Source organism: Cervus canadensis, chromosome 11, assembly GCF_019320065.1.
Source record: "Cervus canadensis isolate Bull #8, Minnesota chromosome 11, ASM1932006v1, whole genome shotgun sequence".
NCBI classification, from domain to species: Eukaryota; Metazoa; Chordata; class Mammalia; order Artiodactyla; family Cervidae; genus Cervus; species Cervus canadensis.
Window position 1 is genome coordinate 46,030,927 of NC_057396.1, and position 8,599 is coordinate 46,039,525.

The following is an 8,599-nucleotide window of genomic DNA, read 5'->3' on the forward strand; positions in this document are numbered from 1 at the left end:
TCCCTGGTGGTTCCAATGGTAAAGAATCTGCCTGCACTGCAGGAGATGCAAGTTCGATCCTAGGAAGATCCCCTAGAGAAGGGAATGGCTACCCACACCAGTATTCTTGCCTGAAGAATCCCATTGACAGAGGAGCCTGACAGGCTACAGTCCATGGGGTTGCAAAGAGCTGGACATAACTGAGCAACTAGGCACACACACCAATAAAACTGCAGTGAAATCTGAGTATAGGAAGAAAATAGTAATTCCTCTAAAGGTTTTAGTTTGTTTATAGATATGCAATTCATATAGAAAAAAATCATTATTAAATAAATCTGATCCTATCAGTCATCTAAACATTTTTTATCTCTTTATTTTTAAACAGTAGATCCCCTTCAAATCTGACTACTGTATATGTATTGTCTCATTTCAAAAGCTGGCAACCAAAACTCTTGATTAGATTTAACTGGTGAAGCCTGGTTATTTAGGAAGAGATCCCTATGGTCTGGAATGAATCCAGAATGTCTCTAAGTGTTGAATATTTAAGTTAAAATGACAGGTAGATAGGTAGAATCAATCTGGTTTAGAGGCTTGTTTGTGTAAATCACTGGTACCTGTGAATATACTATAACCCAGCCTTCTATTGGTCTCAAATGGTTTTAGCAGGTCTCATATGTCTGCAAATGTGATATCTCTTTAATTTCCTTGAAGGCCTTAAATACCATGAATAATGGTTGTTCTATTAAAATCATGAGTCTCCTCACATTAGCATTTCAGAGGTTGGAATGTTCAGAGTCGGCATCTTACTTACACATATATTATCCAGGCTAGGCAGCACAGAGTAGAAGAATGTGTTCCAGACCCAGATTGCCTAAGTTTAAATCCTGGCTCCACTACTGATTAACTACATCATCATGGGCAGATTTCTTAACATTATCTCCTAATGCTTTAACCTGTAAAAGGGAAATTTCTCTCTTGAGTTATGGTGAGGTTATCAAGAAATCATAATCCCTTAGTGAACAAATGTTAACTCTGATCAGCTGTTACATAGCTGTTAGCCTTCGTGACTTGGGTTAGCTAAGGATTAGTAACCCCTCTATGCCTGCTCAAACTAGTCAGAACATACAGTCTAAGGGGAGGTTTGCTCATTCACTTTACCCCAGATTAAGGCAGAATCCATCTTCTATGACTATCTTTGTCCCATAATCAGAAGCCCCACAGTAGGATGCAGGAAAGCTGTCAGTTTCAGCCTGGGCAAAGAGCAGGCCCTGTGGGGGGTATCTGGGGCTTGTTCTGTTGGCTTGGCTAGTTGGCTGCGGACTGAGGAGGAGCAGTGTTTCCTTTTATCATGAGGTCACCATGTTTCTCAACAAGGAACCATCAGTCTCAGAAAGGACACTAATGTGGTAAGAAATCATTCCTGATGCCCACCAAGCCCAGTGTGTTATAATAAGGAGGATCAGCAAAGGCCTTGAGGTAACTCGCACCTCTCAGTTTATGGAAAGACCCGAAGGATAGTTGCCTGCCCTAAGCAGAGATCATTCAGTGCTGCCCTGAGGCAGCATGTGTAGGGCTGAAATGCTGCTGGTGTAGGGCAGTGGTGCAAGACCTTCAGGCCCAGTCTCCTGGCCCCAGGCCGCGGCTCCGACCCCCCAGTCCCAGAACTCACCATGGCTCCAGAGCTTGCGTCTCCTCTCATCTGAACCAGTGTTTGTGAAATGCATTTTCTGCTGTCAATGAAGACCAGTACTTTATAATTCTCCTGATGAAGTTAGGGAAATAACAGGTCTGCTGGGATCTGCGTGCAAATCCAAGAGATTTTTGAAGTTGAACTTTCTGAACCCCTTGAGTGCTGGGCCAGGCAGCTGGGGGACTTGGAAGAAAGTATCAAGCAGTACATGCTGGGACTTCCCTGGTAGTCCAGTGGCTAAGACTTCACGGTCCCCAGTGCAGGGGGCCTGGTCAGGAAACTAGATTCCACATGCCACAACTAGGGAGCCCGGGTGCCACAGAGAAGATCCTGCATGAAGCAACAAGGATAACATGTGCCACAACTAAGACAGGGTGCAGCCAAATAAACATTTCAGGAAAAAAAAAAAAACAGTCCATCCTGATGACTTTCAATAGGAGGCGCCAGAAGGAGGTTAAAGTGTGCCTGCTCCTTCCCAAAGAGCCAACCCCTCAAACAGCCTGGCTATAAATGGAGGTAGGTAGGGACTAAGAGGATGGTTATGAGAAGGCTGGGGCCTGGGACCCTTTGCTGCAATGTTGCAAAGCTTGCATTTGGACACACCTCTCTTGGAGCAACAAAATACAAAGAAACTGTATGGGACTACAAATAACTGCATGCATGCACAGTGGGGGCAAATTCTGGCCCCAAAAGATACAAAAGAGACAAAAAAAAAAAAAAACTGCTACCTTGGAAGAGCCTGGAGGCAAAACATGGTGTTGGGAACAAAAGCAGGGTATTGCACAAACCCCCCTTGCAGACATCACCTCAGAGATGGGCAAAGCACCTAAGCCACCCCTCTGGCCCCACCAATAGACACACCTCTACCCTCAAGCTTGTGCCCCTCAGGGAGCAAGCAAGGAAGGGAAGATGTTGCTGGTTGTCACTTAACCCCTTCTGCAGCAGGGCCGCAGTAAGCCTTGCCTGAAGTTCTTGTCTGCCCTCTAGTCAATTAGTCCATTTCTATTGATTGGGGAAGGCCAAGAACCCTGGTTGGTAATAGAGTTCGAGCTGTAGTCTGTTCCTCTGGGGCAACAGAGGCTCCCAGGAATTTCCATTTCTAGAGAGAATGAGAAATCAGGCATGTAACCAAAGACACGTGTGTGAGTGCTTTAAACACGGAGAGTCTGTTGGAGAGGAGAAAAGTTTTCTATCTAAATTTACACCTGTACCTAGGGAATGAAGGTGGTTGAAAATAAAGTCGTAATGATGAAGCAACAGCTCTTACCTGTTAATACACTCAAGGATCAAGCATGATGTGGCAGAAAAGTGGTGATTTATTTCTGAATCTGTCACTCATCAGCTGTGATAATGAGCAAATGACTTTAACTCCTTGAACCTTTCATGCTTCACTTGTAAACTGGGAACAATTGTTATTTCATGGGATGGTTGTTAGAATTATATTAGAATGGGAGGGCACTCAGAAAGGAACATCATATAAACTTTGTACATACTCCCCTTCCTTTCCAATAGGATATTGAGAACAGGCTTCAGTCATCTGCCTGGACTTCTCTGCATTGTCCTTCCACATGCCACACTTCCTCCACCACTCAGAGTCAGAGTTTGGCATCTTTTAAAATAAATTTTATCATCTTAGGATACATACATCTTTAGATTTACAGAAAAGTTACAAAGATAGTGTAGAGAATTTCCATATACCCTTCACCCAGTTTCCTTAATGTTAACATAATACATAAACACAGTATATTTGTCAAAGCTAAAGGACCAATATTGGTACATTACTATTAATGAAAGCTCACAGATTTTATTTGGATTTCACTAGTTTTCTCACTAGTGTCTGTATTCTGTTTCAGGACTCAATGTAGGTACCATATTGCAATTAGTCATCATATCTCCTTAGTCTCTTCTGGTCCATGATGGTTTCTCAATTTTTCCTTGGTTTTCATGACCATGAGTCTTGAGAATGTTGGATAGTTATTTTGTAGAACTAACTTCATCCATTCCCTCTTCCTTTCTCTCCAGCGTAGAGAGAAGACAATGTAGAGGTGACAGACCACACTGCAGGATGCGCTGACTCCTTTTTTATTTAAATATTTTTTATTTTTTATACAATTTTTAAAGCTTAGTTTCCATTTACAGTTACTACAAAATATTATCTCTATTCCCCATGTTGTACAATACACTCTTGAGGCTATCTTTACCCAATAGTTTGTACTGCCCCATTCTCTTACTGAGTCCAAGCTTGCTCTGCTCACCACACAACAGGCCAGTAAATCCGAGAGATGAAGTGTTGAGGCAAGGAATATGACTGACCCAGAAGATGGCAGACTAATGTCTCAAAACAATCATCTTATCTGGTTCTGGATGCCAGCTTCTTTAGTAGAACAGAGATGGGGGAAGGTGAGGAAATTTTTTTTTAAAGGCTATTTATCTTGCAAAGTTTCCCTAGAATGGCAAGCCTTGGGGAGACGATGTGTTCATTTCTTCCTTCCTGCCACCCAGGTGAACTGGATCCTGAACAAAGGCACTTTGGGTTAATATTTAGACAGAGGGTCAGGTTTCCCCAAGGCAGGCCATTATGTATAAACAGTATCCTTTTGTGAAAAATAATAATGAGAAGCAAAGGTTAAAGAAACAGCAGATTCAACATGGGATCAATTCTTCCCTGTAATAATTCCCCCACCCCTATACTGCCCCCCACAATCACTATTTCTCTACATCTGTGAGTCCTGACTCCTCTTTATTCCACTCCAGGTTCCAGTGTTTCCTGCAGATCAGAGAATAGGATATTTTCAAATTCTGCCTGCTTGAGGCTGTTAGCAGTTCCTGGGGTTTTCCGGGTGGTTCTTTCAACCAGGACACCAGTTTCTGTCCTCAATGGGTTGCAGCCTAATATAAACTTTCCAATAACCCTTTTCTCATTCATTGAGATTTTAACATTTTGGGAGGTTCTTGTCATATTTCAGTTTCTAGGGGTAAAGAGATCACTTTTTAATGGATTTTTAACTGTTTGTTGAAATATTGACATTTCTCTGATGAAATGCTTTCTTTAGCTTTTCTAGCACCTAATTCTAAAATGATTTCCTTTCCTTAAAAGTAATAAATATGAGCAACCTAGATGCCCATCAGCAGATGAATGGATAAGGAAGCTGTGGTACATATACACCATGGAATATTACTCAGCCATTAAAAAGAATTCATTTGAACCAGTCCTAATGAGATGGATGAAGCTGGAGCCCATTATACAGAGTGAAGTAAGCCAGAAAGATAAAGAACATTACAGCATACTAACACATATATATGGAATTTAGAAAGGTGATAACGATAACCCTATATGCAAAACAGAAAAAGAGACACAGAAATACAGAACAGACTTTTGAACTTTGTGGGAGAATGTGAGGGTGGGATATTTCAAAAGAACAGCATGTATACTATCTATGGTGAAACAGATCACCAGCCCAGGTGGGATGCATGAGACAAGTGCTCCGGCCTGGTGCACTGGGAAGACCCAGAGGAATCGGGTGGAGAGGGAGGTGGGAGGGGGGATCGGGATTGGGAATACATGTAAATCTATGGCTGATTCATATCAATGTATGACAAAACCCACTGGAAAAAATAATAATAATAAAAAAATTAAAAAATTTAAAAAAATTTAAAAAAAAAAAAGTAATAAATATGGCTAATGCCAGATCATCTCTCAAATCAGGGATGGGATAGAAAATGATAAATGGAAGTAAGCAGGTGAAACTTCATTCTATATGCTTAGGAGAGATTGCTCCCCATTCAACTCATTCTAAAATCTAAATTATCCAACAGTCTTTGAGGCAGGAGGCAGATGGCCCCCAAACCACCCCCATAGTAAGGCAATTGGAGATTCATTCTCTATTGACCAAAACTCCAAGACAAGAATAGCAGGAAAGTTACGGGAGGAGGCTGGGCCCTGCTCAGACCACATATTTCTCAATCCAAAGTCAAGAGACTTCCCCAGTGACACATGCACAGAAAAGGTTCCTTGCAGGCCAACGGGGTAGCAATGTCAAGGGATGCTCTAAAAAGACGCCTCTTTGGAAGGATCCATCTTGGCTAAGAGATCCATGTGCATACGTGGAAAGATCCTGAGATATACCAAATATAGACTGTGAACCAGGCAAATTATAATGATTTGCCAAAGGAAAACCAAAAGAAATAACCCATAAAAGTAATTCAAACTGCCACGAGGGTGCAACTCAGGGACTCTCCCTCTGAGTCTGCCCCCGTGTGTCTATCCACACGTACTATACTCTTTTTCCTCTTAATAAATACTTTACTTGCTTCACTACTTTCCATCTTTGTGGAAATTCTTTCCTACAAAGCCAAAGGGCCAGGGCCCTTGTCACTGACCACTGGTCGAGTGGCTAGGATCTGGTGCTTTCACTGCCTCAACCGGGCCCCAATCTCTGATTGGGAACCCAAGCCCCGCTCCAAAACTTTGCAGGCCAAGGCTACCCAAAATCATATCAGCTCACAAAATTGGGGTTCATTTACTCACTGTGTTTTACCCAGGGATTAATTAGGCACCAATCCTACCCTCTAGTAGTTTATGCCTCTAAACAAGAGTACACGCTCAGTCATGCCTGCTCTTTGCCATTCCATGGACTGTAGCCCATCAGACTCCTCTGTCTATGGGATTATCCTGGCAAGAATACTGGAGTGGGTTGCCATTTCCTCCTCCGGGGGATCTTACTGGCCCAGGGATTGAAACTGTATTTCCTGAGGCTCTTCCATTGGCAAGTGTATTCTTTAGTAAAAGTGCCTAAAAACTAAAGTGGTATATTATTCTCTACTCTAGCAGACAAAGAGAAAGAGGAAATGTTTTATACAAAAGAGGATGGTGTTTGAGTTGAGACTTTAAGGATAAGTTGGCCTTAAATATATATATATTTTTAAAAGCCTGCCTAGATTATAGTTAAGATTACCGTATATGGAATCAAGCAGAACTTCGTTAAACTCCTTACTTTTAGTTAAACTAGGTACCTTGTGCCAGGTACCTGGACTCTAAATGCATCAGCATCCACTCTATAAAATTGAAATGACAAGACTATCTAGAGAGGTATAAATGAGATGACATGTATAAAACACTGAGCCAATCACTTGCTCTCAAATATATCCCTTCTCCCTCTTCATTGCAAGAGGTTAATTCCTAAATGCTGGGTTTCCAAGGCTCCCTTGTAACCTGGTTACTAACTGGGTTTAGGCATTGCAAATATTGAAGGAAGATTGACCAGATCCTCTAGATGAGCTGAGGTATGGTTAAATTAGTGATCTTTATTCAGCAAGCAATGAGAGTAAGAAAAAAAAAAAAAAAGGAAGACAAGCAGCCTTGGAGAAAAGGGAAGTGAGGCAAGGAAAAACACAAAACAATGCAATACATTATCACAGTGGATGACATTCATAACAAGTTTCAAAAACATATGACAGGCCCCTCAGTCAGTGGGTTTGCTCATCAGAACTACAAAAGGGAACCTCACCTTGAAATAGTCCATGGGAGGAAAATGAAGGGAATTTACCTTTCCCACTTTCTCCCATCAATGCTCACCTCATGAGGAACTAACTCCCTGCAATTTTTGTACTTGTGCCATTTGCTTATAACAACTGCTCAGAAATCTGGGTCCCATGCCCTGTATGTGATGTCTCATCAAATCCAAAAGTGTGTGTACAGAACAGTAACCAGCACTGCTAGGGTGCTGACTAAGAGAATAAGAGGGGTTCATGAGAATCTGAGATGGTACACAAGATTAGTATCCAATACACATCACCCTGAAAGACAATGGTGATGGAAACTCTTCCCAGTGTACAGAACTTGAAGCAAGAACTTGTCCATTTTGCTTGAAACCAAAGATGAATTGATATATATGATGTATATGCACCACCTGATTTTGCCTTACAGATTGGCCTGTAGGTCCAGGACTGAAAAAAAGATTGAAAGATTGATGACAGAGTTATGGGTAGAAGTATACACTGAACATCTAGGAAAGGGCCCAGAGTGAAAATGTTTTTGTCTTATGTGAATTCCCACCAGAGGACATATAATGCAGAGAAGGCACCCAATAATCAGGGGAATAAGATGACCCATCCTATTCACTGGAAGGACTGATTTTAAATCTGAAGCTCCAGTATTTTGGTCATCTGATGCAAGCAGATGACTCATTAGAAAGGTCCCTGATGTAGGAAAAGATTTGAGGGTGAAGGAGAAGAGGGCATCAGAGGATGAAATGGCCGGATGGCAATACCAATGCAATGACCACGAACTTGGGCAAACTTCAGGAAATGATGAGGGACAGGGAGGCTTGTCTCGCGTGGTCCAGGGGAGCTGCAAAGAAACAGACACAACTGGGCGACTAAACAACAACAATCAGGTAAATAAGATGACCCATCCTCTGAGTATTGATCAGTCTTTTCTCAGTCACCTGGTGTTTATTCAATGGACTCTTGTACAAGTATCCTTATCAGTAGTGGTAAATGGATAAACCCAAGGAATCCATACTCAGGCAGCAATTGTATTTCTACTGCTATAGACACCTGTACATAAAAGACCAACTCCGAGCCTGATTTTTCCATATTTCTAAGAGAATCTAGACAGTCTTTTAGTGACACGTTAATGACATTGAACCAACGGCAATTTATCCTCACAAAATAGGTACTATTTCAGAGAATAATTCATTTGCTGTCTTTTATTGCTCCTGCCAGCACCACTGTTTTTTGATTTACAACATCAGGGTCTCCAACAACATCCCTTACAACCAAGAAACTGATTTTACAGTCCAAAACTTCTGATAATGGGATTGCACTATGGAATGCAGTGGTTTTACAATGTACATCATCAACCAGAAAAAGATGGTCCAGTAAAAATATGAGATGCAATGCTAAAGGCTCAGATATGGCAGCAGTTTG